This window comes from Bos javanicus, chromosome 10 (genome assembly GCF_032452875.1).
Source record: "Bos javanicus breed banteng chromosome 10, ARS-OSU_banteng_1.0, whole genome shotgun sequence".
In the NCBI taxonomy this organism is placed as follows: domain Eukaryota; kingdom Metazoa; phylum Chordata; class Mammalia; order Artiodactyla; family Bovidae; genus Bos; species Bos javanicus.
Window position 1 is genome coordinate 90,172,985 of NC_083877.1, and position 25,482 is coordinate 90,198,466.

Genomic DNA, 25,482 nt, shown 5'->3' on the forward strand with positions numbered 1-25,482 from the left:
TATTCAGTGACAGGGCAGAAACTGACACCCAGTTTCTGTCCACTGCCCTGCTTTGCATGACTGAGTATCTTGTGGGGAATTTCTGGTAAAAAGATAGAGGAGAACAGCAAAGAAAAGAGCACTTGCAGAAGCATAGTTAGGGAATTGTGATGCACCTTCACTGAGCTTGGCACTCATTAAATACTTATAATGAGCAAGGCAAGGACCTGGGCTATGCTTTATAGTGGACAATTGAAACGTGGATCCTACACTCAAAGGCTTACAGTGTGGTTACAAACTCTTTTTAAAGTATGGAGATCTATCCTTTCCATCCTCACAGCAATTTCAACCATGTCACCCGGATAGTTGCAGCAACCTCATTTACGGACCTTTTTCATTGTTCAGTCGCTCAGTCGTGTCCAACTCTTTGCGACCCCATGGACTGCAGCACACCAGGCCTCCCTGTCTATCACCAGCTCCCGGAGCTTACTCAAACTCATGTCCATTGAGTCGGTGATGCCATCCAACCATCTCACCCTCTGTCATCCCCTTCTCCTCCTGCCTTCAATCTTTTCCAGCATCAGGATCTTTTCCAGTGAGTCAGTTCTTGGCATCAGGTAGCCAGAGTATTGGAGCTTCAGCTTCAGCATCAGTCTTTCCACTGAATATTCAGGGTTGATTTCCTTTAGGATGGACTGGTTGAATCTCCATGCTGTCCAAGGGACTCTCAAGAATCTTCTCCAGCACCACAATTTGTAGGCATCATTTCTTTGGTGCTCAGCCATTTTTATTATCCGACTCTCACATCTGTACATGACTACTGGAAAAAACCATAGCTCTGACTATACAGACCTTTGTAGGCAATGTCAAGTCTCTCCTTTTTAATATATTGTCTAGGTTTGTCAAGGAACAAGCATCTTTTAATTTTAATTTCATGGGTGCAGTCACCGTCCACAGTGATTTTGGAACCCAAGAAAATATCAGACCTTACTAATCCTCTGGTCGTCCCTTCTATCCATACCCCATCCATCTCATGTACCAGTCTGATCACACCATTCTCCCATAAGCTTCCCCCAGCCTACAGGGTGAAGTCCAATCAGATCACACCATTCCCTCTGTAACTAGAACAAAAACTAACCCCTAGCCTTCACCCTGCTTATCTCTGACTATATTTCCTAACACAAACTTCATTAAATCTTGGCCTAATTCCACTTCCTTGGGAAATTCAAATTCCCCAAATAAAGGTTCTCATAACCTTCTGGAACTCTCCTCTTGTTGCTGCTTCTTACTTAGTTGTAAGATTATTTGATCAATAGCTATTTCCCCAGATGGATTGAGCATTCCACTGGGGTCAGATAGGGTCATGAGATTAAGAAAACAAAATGCAAGATGTCCAATTAAACTTGATATTTACATAAATGACCATCTTTTTAAAATTTTGAAGTATCAATATGTCCCATGCAATATTTAGGACATATTTATACTACATATTTTTGGTTATTTTTCTGTAACCCAAATTTAAATGGGTATCCCATGGTTTGTTAATCTGCCAGCCTTAGTCAGAAATCACATCTGTTTTTGCTCCAAGAACAATGGCTGGGAGTGTAACCAACAGATGATCATGCACACTTGATGAATAAATGATTAGCTTAAAAATAAAATTAGTTTACTCTGGTAGTGCCATGTAGGATAAATTGGTATGACAAGAGACTGAATTTGGAAGGACTAATTAGCACACTGTTGCCATCATCAAAATAAAGGTAATAAGGACCCAGGTAGGATAGAGATATGGAGAAGGAAATGGCAACCCCTTCCAGTATTCTTGCCTGGAGAATCCCATGGACAGAGGAGCCTGGTGGGCTACAGTCCATGGGGTCACAAGAGTCGGACCTGACTTATCGACTAAACCACCACCACCACCAGAATAGAGATAAAGTTGAGCACTGAATAATTGATGCTTTTGAACTGTGGTGTTGGAGAAGACTCTTGAGAGTCCCTTGGACCGCAAGGAGATCAAACCAGTCAATCCTAAAGGAAATCAGTCCTGAATATTCCCTGGAAGGACTGATGCCAAAGCTGAACTCCAGTATTTTGGCCACCTGATGTGAAGAACTGACTCACTGAAAAAGATTCTGATGCTGAGAAAGATTGAAGGCAGGAAGAGAAGGGGATGACTGCAGAGGAGATGGTTGGATGGCATCACCGACTCGATGGACATAAGTTTGAGCAAGCTATGGGAGTTGGTGATGGACAGGGAAGCTTGGCGTGCTGCAGTCCATGGGGTCGCAGAAAGTCACACAGAACTGAGTGACTAAACTGACCTGAGGATAGAGACAAGGGCTTCCCTGGTGGCGCAGACAGTAAAGAATCTGCCTGCCGTACAGGAAATCTAGGTTCGATCCCTGGGTCGGGAAGATCCCCTGGAGAAGGGAATGGCAACCCACTCCAGTATTCCTGCCTGGAAAATCCTATGGACAAAGGAGCCTGGTGGGCTACAGTCCATGTGGTCGCAAAGAGTCAGACATGACCGAGGGACTAACACACACACACAGGATAGAGACATTGAAAGGAGGAATATTTCCAAGTAGGAATCAGAATTTGCACAGGTGTGACTATGTAACAACCCACAGCTTGAGTGGGGAAAGAATCGTTTCAGGTTACTAGTGGTCAGGATCAAAAACAATGCAAAAGGTAGAAATAAGTATAATCCCTCTCATTTATAAACTGCTTCACAACTTTCAAAGTATTGTTCTATGTTCTATGTCATTCCTCTTTGTAGAAGTGACTTGTTTCTGCAAATACGGCCATTTAATGATCACTCCTCTTTGGAAATGCATTACATTTCCCAAGTCAGTGCTGTTGATCAGCTCAGAGATATTTGCATTAATTTCTGTGCATTTGTAATAGATTTTTACTTAAGTTCCATATTTCTCTGTGCTGAATGCTTTGTTCCTGAAGCACCAGGTAATTTTGTATTATGTGTGACAAACCTCTGGTGCATTTGTATTAACAGGTAGATTTTTATAATCATCAGGTTTTCTAAAAATGGGTTGTAGCTAGCCAGTCAAGAGATGACCAGCCAGAGGCAAATTTCTGTGGTGTTTCTTCCCATTGCCAGAACAGGTGGAGGTTGACAAGTCACAAGCTCTCACTTCAGATAATGAAGATGTAATTTTAGTCATTCAAGTTTGTGTTGAAAGCAAATCTTTTCACGCTTTATTTTTCAATTAGTGGGGCAAGTGACTCCATGGCCTCTAGCTATGGGAGGCCAGATGGGCGTTTTCTTAACTAGATGCACACGCAGAGACGACGGTTGACATTTCCTCAGCTGCTCTTGCAGAGGTCTTGAACATTTTTCCCCGGCATATACTTGCCTGTGAGCTGCTGTTTGAAAGATCAGGTGTGATGAGTGAGTGATTAAATGAATGAGATAATAAATGGGCAGCACAGAGCCTGGTGGAAGGAACATAGACTCTGAGTGTCACTGATCACACTGGGTGTGACTGATCACTCTCTCAGCAGATTATTCTAGGCCGTGTGTGCATTCATGCTCAGTTGTGTCTGAGTCTTTGCAACCCTATGGACTGTAGCCAGCCTGGCTCCTCTGTCCTTGGGATTTTGTAGGCAAGAATACTATAGTGAGTTGTAGTTTCCTCCTACAGAGGATCCTCCTGACCCAAGTATTGAGTCTGTCTCTCCTTCATCTCCTGCATTGGCAGGCAGATTCTTTCCACTAATCCACTTGGGAAGCCCATTATGCTAGACCAGAGATATTCAAACTTTTCCTGAAAGGGGCCAGAGAGTAAACATCTTTGTTTATTGGGGATATACTGTCTCTGCTTCTACCGTAACTACTCAACTCTACCACAGGCAGGATGAATTTGCCCTAGACTTAAGACTTAAGGTTGTTGTGATTAACATTTTCTAACTACCCAAAGAACTGAGCACGGAATCTGGCACATTAAATGGTCAGTAAATGCTAACCAGCATTCCAAGTATGATAAATGGATTTTAGAGCTGCAAGGAATCTTGGAGATCATAGTCAGTTTTATCCTTTTAAAAGATAAAGATGTTTAAATGGAGGATCCAAGAAGTACAGGGACTTAACCAAGGTTAGTGCAATCTGTTTCCCCACAATTCTGTTCTTATCATCACTTGCAGAATTCCCAGAAAATATGGCAGCATGAAGCCAAGCTGTATCTTAGGGGCTATCCGAGTACTGAGTCAATGTGCGTGCATTGGCTATCAACTATATATGAGACCTGGGCTGTATGTTATGAGTGATACAAAGATCAATGAACTTCTAGCAGCATTTATTTACTCAAATAACCATAATGAGGTAGGAAGTTACGAACGTCAAAAGAGTGTGTGCCAAGGCCTCTGTTTAAGTGTGCTTACATGTCTTACCTCAAATGATCCACTTAGCAGTTTAAACTATCAACATTTTATCCTTGAAGGCACTCAAGGATAGACCCGAGACTCAACAGTTAAGTGAACCCGTTCAAGGTCAAGAGTTAGCAAGTGCTGGAGCAAGGCTTTGGATTTGTTCCACTCATTACACAAGGTGCTTTCTACTAGCCTTCAAAGAAGACTCTGTGGGTGAAGCATGTTTCTGTTAGAACTTCTGCTATAACATACTACTTGGAGACTTTTAAAACGACTATACTTAAACCAGCCATGCATTTGCTGGTGATTCTGTGGGTCAGCAATTAAAAGTCGAATCTAGCTGGGTAGTCCTGAAGGCCTCACATGGTGTCCCTCTTGTGGCTGTAGCTGTCTGACAGAGGGATGGGGGTTGATGGTCTCCGATGGTCTCATTGACATGTCTGGTAGTTAGTTCTGGCTGCTAGTTTGGGGGAACCGCAGGTGCTGTGGCCATCTCAGATCCATGCTGCCTCTCACCCTCTACTTGGCTAGCCCAGGCTTCTTCACACAGTGGTCTCAGGGCTGCATTTTAAGACAATGATAACCACAGGAACAAGAAACTTTTAAGAACTTGGACGTCACACAATAATGCTTTTATGGCATTCAATCAGTTAAAGCAGTTCTCAGAGCCAGATTCAACTGGTTGAGGAGCTAGAGTCCACCTCCAACTTGAGAAGTAGCCAAGTCCCGTGGCAGAAGTGTGGGCATGTGGGGATGGGAGAATTCTTGCCCTATTTGCTATCTACCACAAAATCACAACTCAGCTGAGAGCCAGATCTTAACAGAAATATGCAGATTCGAACTTTGGCAGAGCAAGGATTATAAAGAACAGGTCTTATAAAGCTTATGAAGATTAGGTCTTAGCTGAGAGTGGGGCCACACACCTGCCCTGTTTTATCTAGGAAATCTTCTCTTGCCTCTGGTCTAACAAAGAAACTGCTATTACTACACATAAGGACATAATTACAAGAGCGGCTTCCATATATGATACTTCTGGCTTTCCAGAGGATTTCCATTTCTTTTATATTACGTTAAATGTGCTATATAGTTTTGTTGCATGTTATTGCTTGGAGAAAAAGGGCAGAAAAGCAGCCCCCTCCTTTTCTTCCTGCCATTTTGCAGCAAAGCAAATTCTCAGCTCACTTTCCCAGAAACAACCGTGATTGTCAATCATCTGTGGGGATTGACTGTGGCCGAGTGTCAGTCCCACAGCCGTTCTGCTGTGAAGATGAAAGTTTGATGGACTTCCAGATGAAAAGGAAGAAAGAGGAGAAATCTGATTTCACTGGCAGCTGCCTGACCCATCTTCATTAAGGCGGACTGTGGACACTGCAAGGCCATTCTGAACCAGTAGTCGTAAAACTAACAGGGCAGCGCTCAACCTCGGCAGCTCATATTGCTGCTTGAGCTCTATCATCTGGGTGGTTATTGCCGAAGGAGGAGGAAGCTCCTGGAGGGAACCCAGTGGTCGTTGTGTGACAGAAGTGAAACTGAAAGAAATAGATTTTTCTATTAGCTGCAAATCCAACCTTTACACATCATCCCTTGCATGTGACAGACAGCAACTGATTCTCCCGGGCAGGGTTCCAGCAAATCATTCAGACTTTTGGAAGACAATATGGGATCAATCCCCCGTGTGTGTGTGTACACGCACACACGTGGGGAAAAGCTGTGTAACTCCTCATTCACAGTCTCGGACTTGGCTGCATGTGTATGTAGGAGGGATGGAATTGGGGACTGAAGGTTGGAGGAGGGGAGGTGAGATGCAGTGAGAAGTGAGAAGTAGGCGAGAGGATCCAGTTCTAATAAGGGGATTCTGGAAATGAGAGGATCAATATTCAGTTCCCCAGCTTTCTAGATCTGAGCTCTTTTCCTGCAAAAGTGTTTACTGAACGGAAGCAACGAAACATATCCTTGTTTTTCTGACAATCCAGCATTTCAAACGGCAGCCTGCCATGCGTGTCTCTCTCCTTCTGAGATTCCTTTGTATTTGAGTCCAACCTCTCACATCCCGTGGGTTGTAGTAATGATGGGAGCAATTACTGTATATCCAGCCCTTGTCATATGCCACATTCACATGCTTCATGTATATTTCAGTGTCTGTGATCCCTAAAAGAATCTTTTGAAGATAGATATCATCATCCTTAGGAAACTGAATACCAGGGAGTTTAAGTAATGTGCCCAAGGACACACTGCTTGTAAAGTGGTGGTGCAGGGATCCACAGCTCCAAAGCCCGAACCCTCTCACTGTACTACTCAGTCTGTTCAAGCCTGGGGCAATAGGAGATGCCTTATATGAATGGTGTAATGATTCATGAAGGACTTTTTAGTTCAGCCCTTATGTAGATCATCTTTGAAAAGTCTTTTCAGCTGACATAAGGCCAACGTTCTGGCTATCTCATCTAATAGTGTTATTAGAAAGAAAGTAAAGATCATGGAGATTATTGGAACCAGAAGGGACTTGCTGGATCACCTAGTATTCTGCTATAAAGTATTCTCCAGCCAGTGTTGCTCCCTTGTACCAAAGAGGAGGTCTGGAGAGTCCACTGGACACAACGGCAGTGTTCAAGCTAACGGCAGGATGGAAGTGTCTTCCTTCTGCCTCGTGCCCTTTATCCTCTACAGCACTGCACACTTCTCATGGAATCATTTCTGGTTTTGAGGTGTCATACTAAAGCATAAGGTAAAGGTTACTCAGGCATGATCAACTTAGGCCAGGGGTTGGCAAAGCTTTCCTATAAAAGGTCAGACAGTAAATATTACTGGCTTTTCAGATGTGAGGGATCTGTTACCACTCTTCAGTTCTGTCCTTATAGTTGGAAAGCAGCCCCAGACTGGATGTAAATGAATGGGCATGACGCATTCAGTGCAGCTTTATTTACAAACACAGGGAGGGCTGGGTTTGGCTCGCCAGCCCCTTCTATAAACTGTTCAAGGTGAGGCTGTCCAGGGGAAACGTCAGTCTCGACACTGTGGGATTTATGCTTCAGTAGTAATCATTCATGGAGAAGGCAGTGGCACCCCACTCCAGTACTCTTGCCTGGAAAATCCCATGGATGGAGGAGCCTAGTAGGCTGCAGTCCATGGGGTTGCTAAGAGTGGGACATGACTGAGCGACTTCATTTTGACTTTTCATTTTCATGCATTGGAAAAGGAAATGGCAACCCACTCCAGTGTTCTTGCCTGGAGAGTCCCAGGGATGGGGGAGCCTGGTGGGCTGCTGTCTATGGGGTCGCACAGAGTCGGACACGACTGAAGCGACTTAGGAGGAGGAGGAGGAGGAGTAATCATACGAAGTACTTAGTGGTGGTGGTAACCACAGCAGTGGTAGCATCAGCGGCAACAACAGCACCATCATCTCTTTATGTTTGCTTCCTGCTTTAGGCCTTACAAAGTATTTAGACAATTATCATCTCGGGTAATCCCTTTTAAAACACTTGCTCAAAAACTACATAGGCAGGGGAGCCTCACCAGCTGAGGACTGCAGTACAATGGAAGGAGCATGGCATAGTCTGTACTTAGTGGTAGAAACAGGGGCTGTGGGATATCAACAGCCTAGATTTCAAACGCCTAGAGAGGAGAGTTGCACGTCTCCTGGTCCCATTAGGGGCCAGTTCATTCAGCGGCATGATGAGTGTCAGTTTCTTGAACACACATTTGCCAGTCTGCCCCAGCTTTGTGTTTCGACCTGTAAAGAAAAGAGCCACTTAGTCTAAGAGCTTGCTATCCAAGGAGAGCCTTTCATCTTTGCCCATCACCTTTTTGGACCCGGTTATGTTGGTGAGTTCCTGGTGGCTCAGATAGCAAAAGAATTTTCCTGCAATTCAGGAGACCCAGGTTACATCCCTAGGTCAGGAAGATCCCCTGGAGAAGGAAATGACAGCCCACTCCAGGATTCTTGCCTGGAGAATCTCACGGACAGGGGAGCCTGGAAGGCTACGGTCCATCGGGTTGCAAAGAGTTGGATGTGACTGAGTGATTGACACTTTCACTTCACTCTATTGGTGAGCAACTGTGAAAAGTAACCTGTTAACACCATTCATTCAACAGTTATTTAACACTTTGAGGCCTTCTCTCATGCTAAAGGCAGATGGGTGCATGAGGCTCCTGTCCTGAAGCATCTTTTGCTTCACAGACAAACACCCACAGGAACATGCCACAGACCCTACTCATCCTTCCCACACCTGCTGGGAGCACTGCAGTGCTTCTTGGGTTTTGGAGGCAAATGTCAGATGGTTCTGCCACTTGTCCACTGTGTAACTTTGGGCAAGTTCCTTACAGTCTCTGTGCCTGTTGTCTCACCTGTAAAATGGGGATAATATATTTTTACACCATGGATAGTGAGGACTTAAGAGCTACTATATGCAAAGTGCTTTTAAGCCTGGCCTTTGTAAGGGCTTAAATAAATGCCATTGTTGTTATTCTTGTTGTTGTAATTCCTCGTGAAGAATAACTACCCAAACTGCTATGCAAAGGACCATACAAACTTTATTTTTTTTTTCACCATATGTTTTCAAAATCCTAGCTACTTGGTTCTCAAAGACATTTTTCTAGCTCTTGGGGGTTCTATAACCAAGGTACATTTTGAAACTTGTTGACAAACAGCAAGTTAAGTGAGGCGAGCAAGCACTTGTCTCCTGACATTTTACAGATGGGAGGACTCTTAGGGTTATCTAGGCCAGAGTCACATTTTGGAGATAAGGACCTGAGGGTCCTAGAAAGTAAATGACTTTGTCAAAGCAGTGTACTAGGGGCAGAATGAGGGCTCGAACATCAGTGATGAGGTGTTTTTTGTCTGGCTTTAAAAATCTCCCCCCCCCCACCATTTCTGTTATCCCATCTCACCTAACAGTTTCCTCACATTTACCTGATTATTTTAAAGATCCCACTGGTTATAAAAGATAGATTAATAAACTCGCTTGTAACCCCATGAAACCCAGTGGCTTCACCTCACTCGCCTCCAGCTTTTTCATTGCCCGCGAGTGAGGGAAGTTACATTCAAGGACCTCTAAGATGGATCTCGGTTCAGATAAGATGCCATCTTGAGGAAGAACATAGGGTCAAAATGGAATGTTGTTGAAATTTTTGGTCAGTTCAACTGAGATAGTCTTCTAAATCTTGTGTGTGTGTGTGTGTGTGTGTGTGTGTGTGTGTGTGGTCAGTTGCTTAGTCGTGTCCTACTCTTCAGCCCCATGGACTGTGGCTCACCAGGCTCCTCTGTCCATGGAATTTTTCAGGCAAGAATAGTGGAGCGGGTTGCCATTTCCTCCTCCAGGGGATCTTCCCAACCCAGGTATCTAACCCACGTCTTTTGCATCTCCTGCGTTGGCAGGCAGATTCCTTACCACTAGCGCCACCTGGGAAGCCCTCTAAATCTATGGAAATTTCAAAATCAATATCCTTTTATTTTTTTAACCTAAAAAAGTGGCGAATTCTGATGTGAAATAACCACCAGACTGTGCAAAATTGTATTATGTAATTCTGTCCTGCAAATGACCTCTGTGTATTAAGCCTAAATTGTTCTCTGCTCCTCTAGAGATTTTTTTATGGCTGCAGAGCATCTCTAAGAGCTGGGATGCTTTGCTAGTGGAAATCTCTTCTAGAGTATTTGGCATCCATTGATTCTGTTGTCTTGGGCCCATAGGTAGGTTGTGAAAAACAAGACACTCTAGACTGGATATTCCCTCTGAGGTCAACACAGTCATCCTTGTTGAAACTTTCTCATTTGACACCCTCTTCCTTTTTATTCTTTATTATCACACCCTTTCCATGCCCTTTACTCTTGACATTGGACACTTGTTTCATAGCAGTCAACAGTGCTCTGAATTTTTATATTTAAAGACAAATGCTGCTTTTATGTAGTTCTTCCCCCATTAATATACTCACCTATAAAGAATCTTTAAAGGCAATGATAGATGCTTTGGCAGAGATTCAGACATATATGTATATGTATATGTATACACACACTTATATGTACATTTTTAATACAAGGTTATTTGTTTGCTTGGCTGTTTTTAATGGCTTTTCTTTAGCACCGTGATCTTATCTGGAAAACTCATTTAATCTGCCCAGAACTTAGAGGGTGTCTTTCACATCCCCTGCGGCCAGCTCTCCAAGGTCTCCAGGGGGCTGCTTTCTCGCTTTCCTCTCAGCCCTGACACCTAGTTCATCATCAGAGATAAGCCCCAGTTGTCTGCAAATTGCAGTCTCATCAGGTCTGCGAGATAGCATCTTGTTTGACTCCTCTCTGCGCCTTCCATTAACACTTCGGGACCAAGGGTTTGGGAAGAGCTAGACCACAGCACCACACTGGCTACGGTGGTTGATGAACAGGTTCCGGTTTTCCCCATTATTGGCTTCATTAAACTTGACAGCCTTTTTAGTCTCCAGAGAGGGTGAGCCTTTTTTCACTGACCCTTATTAAGAGCTGTCTCCTTAAGAAGGGTCACTTGGGAAGGGATAGGTGGGGGGCCAGTCTTCGACTTCCAGAAAGTAGTTGAGTTGGATAAATAACCTTGATTTGGCTTTTAGAGTTCTTTTACTTTTCTAATGATGAAAGCCATTATTTATCAAATACTTATGATGTCCCTGGGCTTAGAAATGATCTTGTGTTGTTCCTGATGCACAGGTATTGTTATTATCCCTTTCTCATAAGGAAACTGAGTCTCAAAAATATGAAGTTGCCCCCAGATCTCGTATCAGTAAAAGGACAGAGCTGGGAATTGAATCTGTAAGTCTCTGCCTCAGAGCATGTGAATTTAACTACCCTACTCCACCACTTTCAGATGGCTTTTCAGCTCTTTGATTATGTTTTAGGCTTATCCCTTTAGAATCCTTGGGCTCATTCTGCTTTTATCGGGTGTAATAGCTGTCTACTGCTTTGTAACAACTTACCTCCAAACTTAAAAGCCTGAAACAGTAAACATTTATTGTCTCCTTCCATTGCTGTGGGTTAGGAATCCAAGAGCGGCTTAGTTGAGCTGTTTTGGCTCAGGATCTCTCATGAGGTTGTACACAAGACACTGGCCAGGACTTCAGTCATCTGAAGGCTTGATGGGTGATGGTAGCGTTTCATTTTTCTGTCTTACCCTCTTGTTACCTCCTATACCTGAGGATATGATGTAGCCAACCTTTACAGTTGGATGCGTGCCCATCCAGCTGTCCATTACACTTGAAGGACTTGGGATGCTATACCCTAAAGTCTTTGTAGTTAAGACTGATCCTTAGGGCTTCTAATGAATTCTCTAGAAACTTTTAGACTCATGTATGGTGTTCCCCTAAAAAAGCTATGGCTACTGCTGTACACATTTGTATAAACAACTTTTTGAGCAGATACTGAGTGCTAATAAGAGGTGTTTTTTTTTTTCTTAATAATTTTGAAGATAGGGTCTGCGAATCTCTCTTATCCTTTGTTTTGGATGCACTGCAAATGTTCTAGAAAGATTTGATTCCTTGTAAGATGGTCTAAGGACTGGGGGGAAGCTAACTAAAAACAAAATCAAAAGATTGTCTTATAGGAAAGAAACAAATGAGCAGGAGACAGAGAAAAATTATTAAGGTTATGCACTGACTGTGTGCAATTACCAGAGCTTTCTCCTCTTCAACACAAGGGAAGTGTTCTAATCTTTTGCCAAGATGCCTGCTTCTTACATGCCTGTGCTGTATCCAGGGTCTTCTCAGGTGGATCAGCGGTAAAGAATTCACCTGCCAGTGCAGGAGACACAGGTTTTATCCTTGGGTTGGGAGGATCTCCTGGCAGAGGAAATGGCAACCCACTCCAGTATTCTTGCCCGGAGAATCCCATGGATAGAGGAGCCTGGTGAGCTACAGTCCATGGGGTCACAAAGAGTCAGACGTGACCGAGTGACTGAGCATGCACTCACGCTCTGTCCACGCACGCACCACAGCTCAGTTACCCTTTGAAACCTGGCAGCCCATGGGTTGTGTTGGAATTCCCAGGTAATCTTAATGGACTAATTTCCCTCTTTGCACTCCTCTTATCGCATAATGTGCTGTGGATTCCAGTTGTCTAAACATGATGGGAAATAGCCAGAATTATTGTAATGGCACCATTCAGTGCATTAAGGATTAAAATATGCCTGGTAAAAATAGGGAAAGCTTACAACACCTCACAGCAACATGGTTATTAGTCTTTTCCTCAAGCACACTTTGATAGGTGTTTGGGAATAATTCCTTTCAAGTTCTGAAGTGTGCAAAGTATACTATATATTATTTTAAATGTAGGAGCAATGTTCCGTTCTGTTAGCAAAAAGAAAAGGGGTCTCTGTGGAGAAACTGTTTAGAAGATTAAAGAAGCCTTTCCGGAAGTGTGGTATGAGGGCAAAGAAAGGGAAATCACTACCCCTTCCAAAGGTCACCAGATGTAAAGTGAGAAATAAATCAAAATACAATAGGCTATAAACAAAGATACTAATAATTGGACAAAATTCAACAACAAAAGTATACCAAAGTATAAAGTGAAGGGTAGTATTACTGGAAATATTACCAGATTTTTCTCCAAAATAGGTAAAAGTTGTACAGTTTTCATTACTAACCAGGTTAATCATATTCCTGGCCTTATTTCCTGTAATGTAGAAAAGAGTATATGGAGTCAAACACAAATATATTCTTGTTAGCTCTGTCCATTGTGTTAGCCCATCCATAACGAGCTGAAATAGAAGGAAGTTATGCCTTTGAAAACAATTTATTTAGTACATTTCAATGCTACACAAAGTTTTATTTCTTCATACGAGCTGTTATTTGTTACTAGAAAGTAAGAAGAACAAGATACAGCCCTTGGGGGAGATGGTTAAATAAGAAATACGTTTCCAGATGATATCACATGCAAATAGCACTCTGAAATCATAGACATCAAAATTAATTAGGCTGAATCCATTGCTTTCTAAGGCATAAATCTAACTTCAGTGCTAAGGAGAGCAACTCTCACATCAGGTGTGTCTTAGCCTGTTGTGGCTGCTGTAAGAAAATACTGTAGATGGGTAGCTTATAAACAGCAGAAATTTATTTCTCACGTGTCTGGAGACTGAGATGTACAGGATGACACTGCTGGCAGATTCAGTGTTGGATAAGGACCTGCTTTCTGGTCCGTGGATGGTGCCTTCTTGCTGTGTCCTCATGTGATGAATGAGGTGAGGGGGCTTCTTTGTAAGAGCACTGATCCCATTTACCAGGGCTTCACTCTCATGACCTCCAAAAGGTCCTATCCCCTAATGCCAGCATACCGGACATTCGGATTTCATCACAGAAATTTGGGGAGGATACCCACTTTCAGACCACAGCAAAGTGGAAATTATGGTTCTTATTTCTTTATATCTTCCATTCTGTTTATTCCTAAAGACAGGAACGAGACTGAGACCTCTGGGAAAATGTTATATTAATTACATCACAGGATTACCTTGCAAGCATCCCTTGCCTCCAATATCCAGCAAATGCATCTTGTCCTTGACTTAACATGAAAACTGGGTAGAGATGCAAAAGGGAAAAATATGGATTGAACAGATATTACATTATTATCCCTCTCATGGGTGTTAGCTCTGGAGATTTTCTTTTTCTTTCTTTCTTTTTTTTTTTGCCAAGTAAGAAACTAGATCTCTGTTAGTTGGATTGGTCTGGGTAATATTAAAATATTAAACAGCCACTAGGAAGTTCAGCCAAGCAAAACTGACTCTGTTTGGGGGTCTCTGGCTGAGATGGGCATCGACTGACCCTGTAGTTGCTAAATTGTGGATGGAGGGAAAAAGGCGGGAAAAAGGCTAGACTGATCAGTGGTCCAAACAGTCCATTCTAAAGGAGATCAGCCCTGGGTATTCTTTGGAAGGAATGATGCTAAAGCTGAAACTCCAGTACTTTGGCCACCTCATGCAAAGAGTTGACTCATTGGAAAAGACTCTGATGCTGGGAGGGATTGAGGGCAGGAGGAAAAGGGGACGACAGAGGATGAGATGGCTGGATGGCATCACCAACTCGATGGACATGAGTTTAAATGAACTCCAGGAGTTGGTGATGGACAGGGAGGCCTGACGTGCTGTGATTCATGGGGTTGCAAAGAGTCAGAGATGACTGAGCGACTGAAATGAACTGAACTGAACTGATCAGTGGTAGGAGTTTGTTTGAAACAGCAGCTCTTTGTCATCTACTTACGAAAGTATTTTAACAGGTTCATACTTGGTGAAACTATATGGATGCAGAGTCCACCCAGGAGTCCACAGATAACTTTATTTTGTTGTGCTGATCATCACATAATATCTCTCTTTCCCTCTGTCAATCTCTGTCTTTCTTCAGTTATTGAATTATAGAAATAGGGAGTTACAAACTTGGGTGATGTTTTCTTAATATTCATTTATTGGATGGAATCAGGAAGTTTTTCTGTATCAAGAAGTATAATCATTTCCCAGAAATGCCATAACAGAGTATCAGTACCACAAGCTAGGTGGCCTAAAACAATTGAAATTTATTGTCATCACTCTGGAGGCGGAAAGCTCAAAATCAGCGTGTCAGCAACTGTGTTCCCTCTCAAGGCTCAGGGGATGTTCCGTCTTTGCCTCATCCCAGCTTCTGGTGTTTGGCTAATAATCCTTGGCATTCCTTGGCTTACAGATATGGCACTTCAATTTTTGTTGCCACTTGACATTTTCCTTTTGTGTGACTAAATGTCTTGTGTTCTCCTTATGAAGACATTGATTGTATTGGATCATGGGCCCATCCTATTTCAGTATGACTTCATCTTAACTGATAGCATCTGCAGTTACCATATTTCCAAATAAAGTCACATTCTGAAATACTAGATTAAGATTTGAACATATCTTTTTGGGGAAGAAACAATTCTATCTACCCATAACAAGAAAGAAAGAATTATGTCATTCTGTTAAGCTGAGGGGAATTCAGTGTGTAGAGCAACTGATCCAAAGAGAGGTACGTATATTATGGGATATAATGAAAGCTTTAAAAATCTATTTATGTTTACTTTTATCCTATATTTTAAATTTCTGTTATAGTATGTTTTAAATATATTTAATGGACGAGTATCGTAGTACATGTTTGCATCAGTTCAGTTCAGTAGCTCAGTCATGTCCGACTCTGCGACCCCATGAATCGCAGCACGTCAGGCCTCCCTGTCCATCACCAACTCCCAGAGTTCACTCAGACTCACGTCCATCGAGTCAGTGATGCCATCCAGCCATCTCATCCTCTGTCGTCCCCTTCTCCTCCCGCCCCCAATCCCTCCCAGCATCAGAGTCTTTTCCAATGAGTCAACTCTTTGCATGAGGTGGCCAAAGTACTGGAGTTTCAGCTTTAGCATCATTCCTTCTAAAGAACACCCAGGGCTGATCTCCTTTAGAATGGACTGGGTGGATCTCCTTGCAGTCCAAGGGACTCTCAAGAGTCTTCTCCAACACCGCAGTTCAAAAGCATCAATTCTTCGGCATATTATGAATAAATATACATGTGTCGGGGGTGAGTACTCAAGAACTTTTACTAATGTTGGTTGGAGAAACATGAACAAAAAAGGTTTCTAAGCCAATGTGATAGCATGAGATATTAAGGACATTGTAGTTTCAGAAAAAAAAATCTCTGTGGAGGATTATGACAGCCCCAGTTACATTGGGCAGGCAATGAGATTATCAACACAAAGAAAAAGGAGGCTTCTAAATCCACCCATGGTTTGAAAATTGTCTTCTTTCAAGAAGCGAAAGCACCAGATGACAAGTGCAGAAGACCTCAGAGCAAGAAAAGATGAAGGCAGGCGCTGGAGATGAGCAGATGTAGGGGAGAAGTTAGAAAAGGAGGGGCGATCTGAATGCACGTCCCGTTACAGAAACAGCATGAAATGGATCTATGGTGTGCTTTCTCTTATGTCCAATGCCTGGATGGTCACTTTGTCCATCAGAGGAGGGGAATGGTAGTGTGTGATCACTGAAATGCCACTGAAACATTTCTTTCCCTTCTAACATTGTCACCAAGATTCTGGAACTGAACAAGACTAATTGTCACTTTCAGCCATTCTTGAGCTGTTGCCAATATTGTTTCAATATTGCTGAGTAATACTGTGCTTACTAGGCACATCCCATTAGGTACATCCAGAAAATGAGAACTAGAGATGAGTTTGGGCTCCTCTGCTTCATTTATTTCTATGGAACATTCTTTGGGTTCAGTTTTGTACAATCATTGTGCATCTTTGGATTTCTATCAGTATTTTGCGTGTTTCTGTGATTGTCCGCCGTGGAACTTTTTCTGATATTCATATTAGATTTTTCTTTCTTAATGTCTTGCCTCATTTTTTTCCACTTATGTTAGCATTTTACCCTCCCTTCCTTGTGGTTTATCTCCTAATCACTGAAAATGATCTTTTATTTCTTTCTCTCTGCCCATTTTATTTTCTGCCTAGTCATATAATTATTTGGTTTCCAGGTATTATTTCCTTATAGTTATTGAAGAATGTATATTAGAACAAGGCTGCCTGTAACTGTTTAAGGACAGAAGAGTGTATTTTCCTTATTTTTCCTCCACAGTAGAGTTCTGCTTCTGAAAGCTTCTCTGTCATAGTACAGTAAAATCTATTCAGTCTCAATCCACACCTCTTTGTTTAATTAAAGCGATCACCACTCTTCTTATTTTTACATTCTATAGCGTGATCCCTTGTCTGTGAAGACAGAAGAGAGGGCAGAGAATTCTGATTTCACTTCTCATGCTAGCAGGAGCTATAATTCTGCCTTTTTCCATCCTTCCTAATTACTTTCTCATAGACACTAAACTACAGACCCCTGAACATCTAGAAGGATTAAACACTGATCAAAGGCAGGTTTAGCTGTATCCCCAGGACAAGTTGATTCAATGAAGAAAAACTCAGTCTCTGGGAGAGCTTTTGGACAGATAAATAAATTAACAATTAGCATTTTAACAGCAGTAAAAACTGCTGAGTGGAAGCAGACCTGATGTTTTATGAGATGTGGATACTTGGAGTAATAGGATGGGTTAAAAAAAAAGCTGTGTTTCAGTAAGTAAGACAGACTGCAAAGATATGATATGTGCTCTTCTCATCCATTCTACCTGTGATATGTAGCCATTCCTAGGACAGTCTCTGATAACATTATCAGAGTTATAATTTCATCTGTGCTGCTTTTAGATAGGCTGAGGCTTATAATTGTGGCTCAAATCACATATGAATCTTTGTAGACCTCATTGCAATTGAGAGTTAGTAATATCCTTACCTGTGCATGAAAGACATTCTCTCTTAAAGACCAACTCTGTTAATGAGTGTCCTTATTTATCAACTAATTTTCTTACTAATCTGGCAGGATTCTGTTTGGCTAGAATATTCCTGAAGTGTTCATGTGTTGAAGTACTCTTAACTTGCAAAATATGTACCTTTTCTAAGTTTGTATAAAATGTGGCCATTTATTTATTTTTCAGGATGATATATTCCTGCTGGTGTTAGGGAGTAATATAAAGCTGCAGCCATACTGAAAAAATGAAAGAAATCACTAACGAACTATTCAGATTAAAATTTGAAATTTAAGTCTCTGGCAAATACATAAAAAGTGCAGTTAAACACAAGATGTCTAATTAATTATCACAATTTTCCAATCTCACATGTTCAGTTTATCTATGAAATGCTATTTATTAAAGCATAAATTACTGATTGTTAAGCATGTAAATACCCATGGGTAAATACACAACACACTCTTGTTTATGAGGAAGGCTAGTCAGTTCAGTCGCTCAGTCTATCGGGAGACTAAATAAACAGTGGGCATTCTACACATTGAATGAATGTCCACATTTTTTTAACATAGTAGTTTGCTCTCGAAATGTTAGAGCTGGCCAGGGTCTCACGCGTTACGGTTACAGCCCCTGCATTGTTAATGAAACCAAGATCCGGAGAGGTGAAATGATGTCCGTAAGTCGATGCAGCTGTTATAAACATTCTAAATTCTCCCTGCACAACCCAAAGCATAATTGACAGCTGAGGAGTGTCTGTCTTGTAGTTTTTAGGCTGTGTCTGGGAAGATCAACATAATATGGCACATGTGGGTAAATCTTGACATTGGAACCCTCAGGGAGGATTTTATTTTTTTAAACACCATTCACCATTCTGGGTCCTTAAAGTCAGGAATGACTTCTTTATTGACTTTTGAACTCCAGTATCTATCACAGTGCCTGGTGCTCAGTTGGTATTTATAAATGTTTATTGAATGAATGCACGTTTTATACTTTTGTATCCAACTATGGTATTGGGATGGTTTTGTGATTTCATCCCAGTTGATGATGTTCTTTATGCCAGAGCAACTTTCCGTATGCTCATGTCTATTTTATTCCCCTTCATATAGAAAAAAAGTCCAATTTTTTGAGCTTTGTCATTCCTTACATTACTATCCAGAGCATTGTTTATATATAGCTATTGTCCAGTTAGATACCATTTTATACATTATTTTCAGGAAGGTAAAAAATAAGTTGTTAGTTTTCAAAATTAGCTCTAAGTAGAAATCATGTTTCTGCCAGTTGTTATAACTCTTATTGTGTGGTGCTATTTATGATTTGAAGACATATATTTTTTTTTTTCTAAAGAACTTGGATTTCAGTGAGAAGATTTCTGAAAGTAAGGACACTCTATTCTTTACTACATTAAGAACTCTGGGACAATGATTTCATTCTATTTATATATTCAACTTCAGTTGAATTATTTTATTAGGTATTTGGGAAATGGCCTAGAATGTCTCAAAGACTTTTAATACACATCCATATATACATATATATGGTAAACATATGGAAGGTAATTTGTAGAAATAATTGTAGAATAATTGTTTAGTGAATCAAGATGTAATCGTAATTCATGTGTGTATGATATGTGACTTTAAGCAATGTTCTGTGACATCATCTTTCTCATATTCTGTGTGTGTGCATGACAAGTCGCTTCAGTCATGTCTGACTCTTTGCGACCCTATGGACCATAGCTCACCAGGCTCCTCATTCCATGGGATTCTCCAGACAAGAATACTGGGGTGGGTTGCCATGCCTTCCTCCAGGGGATCTTCCCAACCCAGGGATCGAACCCACATCTCTCATGTCTCCTACAGTGGCAGGCGTTTTCTTTACCACTAGTGCCACCTGGGAAGCCCTTCTCATATTCTAGGTAGTTATTTATGTTGATTATTTAGTTATGAAATGAACTCACAAATTGACGTTTTGTTTATGGAACCTTTTAAATCCCTTCACTAGCTTTGGCAATATTTTGATTAGATACCCTGAATGCTGTCCATGGTGCTAGCCCATTCTCTAATGGGCTTAAAACAGGAAGGTTCTAAACATGCTTAACCAGTCTACAGATGGCACAAATACCAGATCCAAACTTTTTTTTTTTATAATCTAAAAGTGAAATAAACAGAAAACCAACATTCCTTGAACACCTACTCTATGCCTGGCATTTTGTGTCTCTGAATTCCTTGAGAGAAACTATGATATGGAATTATTTGTTTCCAGATGAGAAAACTGAAAATTAAATAAATTGATTTCTTAAGTTCCTGTGGCTTGAAAATATTGTACAATCGAGTTTAATTCTTTCTCATTCTAGAATCTATCCTCTTCCACTAAAATAAACAAATGAATAAACACAGTTTGTTTTGGGAGATCTATTTTGACAGAAATTCCTGCAAAGCAAGCTAGAAGATTTTAGCTGACCACAAACTCAGTGTGGATGATCAGCTGCTAAAATAACCATGCCCCATAATTGATTCTTTTGTGCATGGTGCTGGTCAGATAAAGGGTATTATATTTATACACCTCATTTCATTCACACACTAGAAAGCATTTTGAAAAAAAAAAAAAACCTGAAGAGATGGGTGTTGAACCTATAACATGAAGATGATAGTTAAAGGGTTTAGAAGGCTTGTGTGTAGACTGACTGCAATAATGATGGGATGGGTTGGGGGTACTTTGTTGCAATAGGTATGCTAAATCATATTTTTAAAGGAGGGATTAGTTGTGCTTTAAAAGAATATTGCCTTAATGGAATCCATGCTTAGAAGTAGAAAGGCCAACTATTGTTCAATAGAAACTCTTTCTAACAGTTTGAACTAAGACAGAGCTAATGGGGTGTGGGATATTAGTCTAGACCTATGTGGCACTGTTCTTGACAGGTAACATTGTTATTGGGCTTCCCAGAATCTGCCTGCAATGCAGGATACCCGGGTTTGATTCCTGGGTCAGGAAGATCCCCTGGAGGAAGGCATGGCAACCCACTCCAGTATTCTTGCCTGAAGAATTCCATGGACAGAGGAGCCTGGTGGGCTATAGTCCATGGGGTCGCAAAGAGTCAGGCCCAACTGAGTAACTCACACTTTACACAATGTTGTTATTAATATTTTGTATACGATAATTCTAATAATGTGATGCCCCACTACCTTCAAAAGTACATGCTTATGGAGATGTTTTCTTTGTATGCGAATACATCAATGGTAATATATCTACATTATTTATATTGCTGATTAGTTATAAAACATTTGTTCAGTCCCAAGAATCTTGAATTGTTTGATAGCTATGGAACTATTTTTTTCAAAAAAGGAAAAAAAAAAACAACAGACAGATAGAGAAAGACAAATCTGAGCTTAATTGTGCAGGTCCTTACTTGCATTGTTTTTTTTGTTTTTTTGTTTTTTTTTGCTTTTTTTTCCCCCCAGAAGGAGCTTAACCAGGGATTGTGTTATGTTATTGAGTTAAAGGAGATGGAATCAAGACTGTAAGAAGAGCAGGCTAGAAGAAGGAATGATGCTGCCAGGGTTATAGATTTGATAAAATCTAGAGAGATGGAAAGATTTAATCTTCTTTTGAAAAATAGATAAAAGATACTGAATTAAATACACACATATATGCACACACAGACTTACACACTCAATTTCAGGGAGGCAAGCACTCTTTCCTAAATAACTCCACATTAATTAGAAGAATAGACAGCTTTGCAGAAAGAGAAAATAATCAGTTCAGTTAGATAAATAGTACTGGTATTCAGGCTCTGGCTATATTCAATAATATACCATAAATTTGTGGATCAAATAAAGAGGTATATGATTTTTTTTTTTTTTTTTGGCTTCATAGGGATGGGTACAGAGAAAATTCTAAGAAGCATACCAGGTTTGGAGATTATTAATGAGGGTATGTCAGAACATTGGGTGGGAGAAAGAACTGGAGATATTTGGATAGGTAGGTTTGGTTAGCCATATTTGGAGTGGTGAGCCATTGGGTTTGAGTTGGGATAGAAAGAGTGAAGTCTGAAAACTTTCAAGTCATCTTCTCTGAAAAAGAGAATGTCTATGGATTTCTGAGCAGAATTTCCTAGTATCTAATAGCTTTATCCTTGGAACATAATCAGTCTTTTCAGTATGTATAAATGTGTATCTCATATGTGCTATTGGAGAAGGCAATGGCAACCCATTCTAGTACTCTTGCCTGGAAAATCCCATAGACGAAGGAGCCTGGTAGGCTGCAGTCCATGGGGTCGCTGAGAGTCGGACACCACTGAGCGACTTCACTTTCACTTTTCACTTTCATCCACTGGAGAAGGCAATGGCAACTCACTCCAGTGTTCTTGCCTGGAGAATCCCAGGGATGGGGGAGCCTGGTGGGCTGCCATCTCTGGGGTCGCACAGAGTCAGACACAACTGACGTGACTTAGCAGCAGCAGCATATGTACTATATATTAGAGGTACATGTCCATTTGTGTATGTATATGATGAAAGCATAAAACAGCCCCCACGCATTTCCCGGGAGTTTCCAAAGGTCCTGTTCTTTAAAAACTCCAGTTTCCCTCTTTGTCTAGATATGTCAGTTCAGTGTAAGTCCTGAATTATTCATGGAAACAGAAGGTCTGTGTTGGTCTGTATACACTTATCTCTGACTTTTGATTTCTCTCATCTATGCCCCATTCCCTGGTCCTGCTCTTTGCCCCTCTTTTTTTTTTTTTTTAAGCATTTTTTTTTCTGTGGCTTTGGAAAAACAACATTAGAATAATCTACTGCATTGCTTTTGACTCTCCTTTAACATGTGGCATTTGCTTGGCCTCTTAGAGAGTTGTGATTTCCTGGCCCTGGAGTTCTGATGCCCATGATGATGAAAGAGTTGATCTAGGACACTGTGGCCAGGTAGCGAAGAGAAAGCACTGTGCCATGCTGGTGTTGGCAAGGTTACAGGGGGGCTCACACTTGCCTCGTGTGTTGGTGCCTCCCACTTCTACAACCCAGTGTGCTCTTGCTGGAGGAGTCACTTTGTTGCTTACTCTTTGGGATCTGGGAGTAATCGTGGTAGATTCTAAAAGTCACAGCAAACCGTGGTGGACAGGTGTCTGTAATTGTCTTTGAACAGGAAAGTAAAGACTCAAATGTTGAAATTACTCGTGGATCCCCACTGCCATTTAGTGCTCTCCTGTCTATTTGTCTTGCTTTGTACAGCTCTCCGTAAGCAGACAGGGTAAGAACTGTTGCCCTAGGTGAACATGTGCCTATTCAAGAAGGTCTCCCTCTCTTCCTGTCGAGACTGCGGCCGTCAAGCCCTCCTCCGAGGGTGCTGCTGAGAGTGGGCACGCAGGGCTGCAAGCTGCCTGCCCCTCCCATGTGGCAGCTTGCGTGTGTGTTGCCTTCACACGCTGACTTGCCTGTGTGCACAGCGCTTGCTTGTCTGTGAGAGGACAGTGTGCTCGTGAAATACAGCTTCTCTTTGAGATACATTACTCTGAAAGGGAACAGAGCTCCCCTTGCCGGAATGGCAGAGGCCAGTGTGTGCCCTCTGCCATTGTGGTTTTGATGTCTAAATCTTCTGGAGAGGACTGCGTCAGTGATGAGCTAAAAGCTGCTGCCTCTCCAAGGGCTGTCCATTCGCATTGATATTTACATTCTTTGCCAAAGTGACATCATTACCATTTGCTTAGTACTTGTTCCACAGGGATGCGTTTTACATAATTTAAGACTTGGAAGTGATGGTAATGTATTTCAGATGGGGAGCAGAGGCCACAGGGTGCACATCTCATCCTTTTCCTCCTCAAAGACCCCGGTGCAGAAATGAGTCCCTGGTCCATATCCCTAAATCACATTAACAGTACTGCTTACTGGGTGCCAACGATGTGTCTGGCACCGGGCTGGATTGTGATTCTATATACTGTTGTTTAACCCCCAGGACCTTGTTATGAGGGGAGGTACTATTATCCCAATTATACAGTAAGGAAACTGAGGGCTAGAAGAATCGGTAGCTTGTGTGAGTCTCAGTTCGGAGTCATCTGACTCCAAGGGCTTACCTCTCATGCTCTACAACAGCGTCTTTCGTCTTACAGCCTGCTTATTCTTTCAGATTTCAGAAACAGAAAATCTGTTGTATTTTCTCCAGAAGGAACATTTGGAATAAAACAAAAGCAATATTGGGGGCCTCTGACCTTGGTCCATTTCTGTCTCTTTCATTCCCCTCCTTACTCTGAGTGCCCAGAAACTCCTCTTTGAAATGAGTATAAAAGAGCCATGTTTGCCTTGAGATAAAGCAGCGAAGGCAATGTCAGAAGCCAGGTTCTAGGACCCTGCCAGATGGCACATGTTACCTGCTTGTGTGTCTTCTTAGTTTCGTCCATGGGCAGAGATTTGGGGAAGAAAGGAAAAAGAATCGTTTTCAATGTCCTGCCTGGGTGTAGCACTTTAAGCATGAGATCTAGCCAGATCCTCTCTCTGATTGTAGGCTCTCATGAGGCCACACTCTCTTATCTCCACCATTCTTCATCATCATGAAAACACGGGACCCTGTTTTCAGAAAGTCCCCCAAAGTGTTCAGTCTCTAGAGATGGATGATCAGAAGCAGTTTTGCCCTTGTTTTCCCTCCTTTTCTCCTTTCTCCTTCCCTCCCTTCCTTCTTTTCTTCCCTTCATCCTCCTTCTCTCTTCCTTTTCCCCCTCTCCTTCCCTTCCTCCCTTCTATTCCTCCCTCTCTCTTTCACTTCTCTTCCCTTTCCTTCATTCCCTCCTTCCCTCCCTCTATATCTCCCTTCCTCTTTTTTTCTCCTACACCCTGTAACCTAGAGTGATAGCTCAAGGGAGAGTAGGCATTATAAGCTATGATAAATAGTCTTTTCCTTGATGTCACCCCAAGGGCTCCTTCTGTTTCAGAGTATGTCACTGCATTTGCAGCTTCTCCAGCAGTGCTATAGTTTGGAAGAACCTATTACTCTGCTAGAAGCTCCTTGGCGTAGACTCATAAGTAGGTTTTTATCTTTTTCTTGTAACACCATGTAGATTCTTGATTTGAGGATCAGGAATGGAGAGATGAGAGTTGGAGCCATAGGATCTTCCCTCATAGGGTATTACATATATGGCCATTGGGTATTTTCATCTTGAAGACCCCCGCAGCAGTGGCTGGCGATCACCAGGGGAAGTACCCACTTTGATGAGTACTTTTCCACACCAGCACGCACATCCACACTCCCAGACCTGTGCTTGTCCAGTTCCCTCCACCTGTGCTGCTCTTTGCCCATCTAAGATCCAGATTCCACCTTCCCTCTCAGTTCAGTTCCAATATCATCCTTGTCTCATGAAGTCTTCTCTACTGTGTCCCAGTTGAAACCATTAATTCCCACAGCATTTTATCCTGTACCTCTTTTGTATTAATCCCAGGTGTTATTATTATTATCATCATTATATTCTGTATTACTATAATAATAGAGGGTATTACCATTATTATTATTATAGTGTATTAGGCTATATTATTGTGTGAACATGTTTGTGGTCCTTATTAGATTATGTACTCTTGAGAGCAGAGGCCTTCTGATTAATTTATTCGGATGCCACAGACTGTAGCATAGCACCATGGTTTCCCAAATGATGAGTTAATGGATGCCCAGATAAGAAAAGCTTTTACTTACAATGGCTTTATTTATTTATTTTTTTCTAAAAACAGTGACATGGTTTGTTTCTCTTATCATATCTTTCCCTTATTTGTGGTTGTTTTTCTTGAATGGCTTACACGTTAGTGGGAGAAATAATCAGAAAAGATGATTAAAACTGTCTTTATTCCAGTTAGAAACAACAGTTGCTACTGCAAA

The 25,482-nt window shown here is 41.6% G+C and overlaps 1 protein-coding gene across 5 annotated transcripts in view; it reads left to right on the plus strand.

Annotated features, from left to right (window-relative positions):
* NRXN3 (neurexin 3) overlaps nucleotides 1–25,482 on the plus strand; it is a 609,682-nt gene that overhangs the window by 17,949 nt on the left and 566,251 nt on the right. The gene's annotated exons all lie outside the window — the stretch shown is intronic.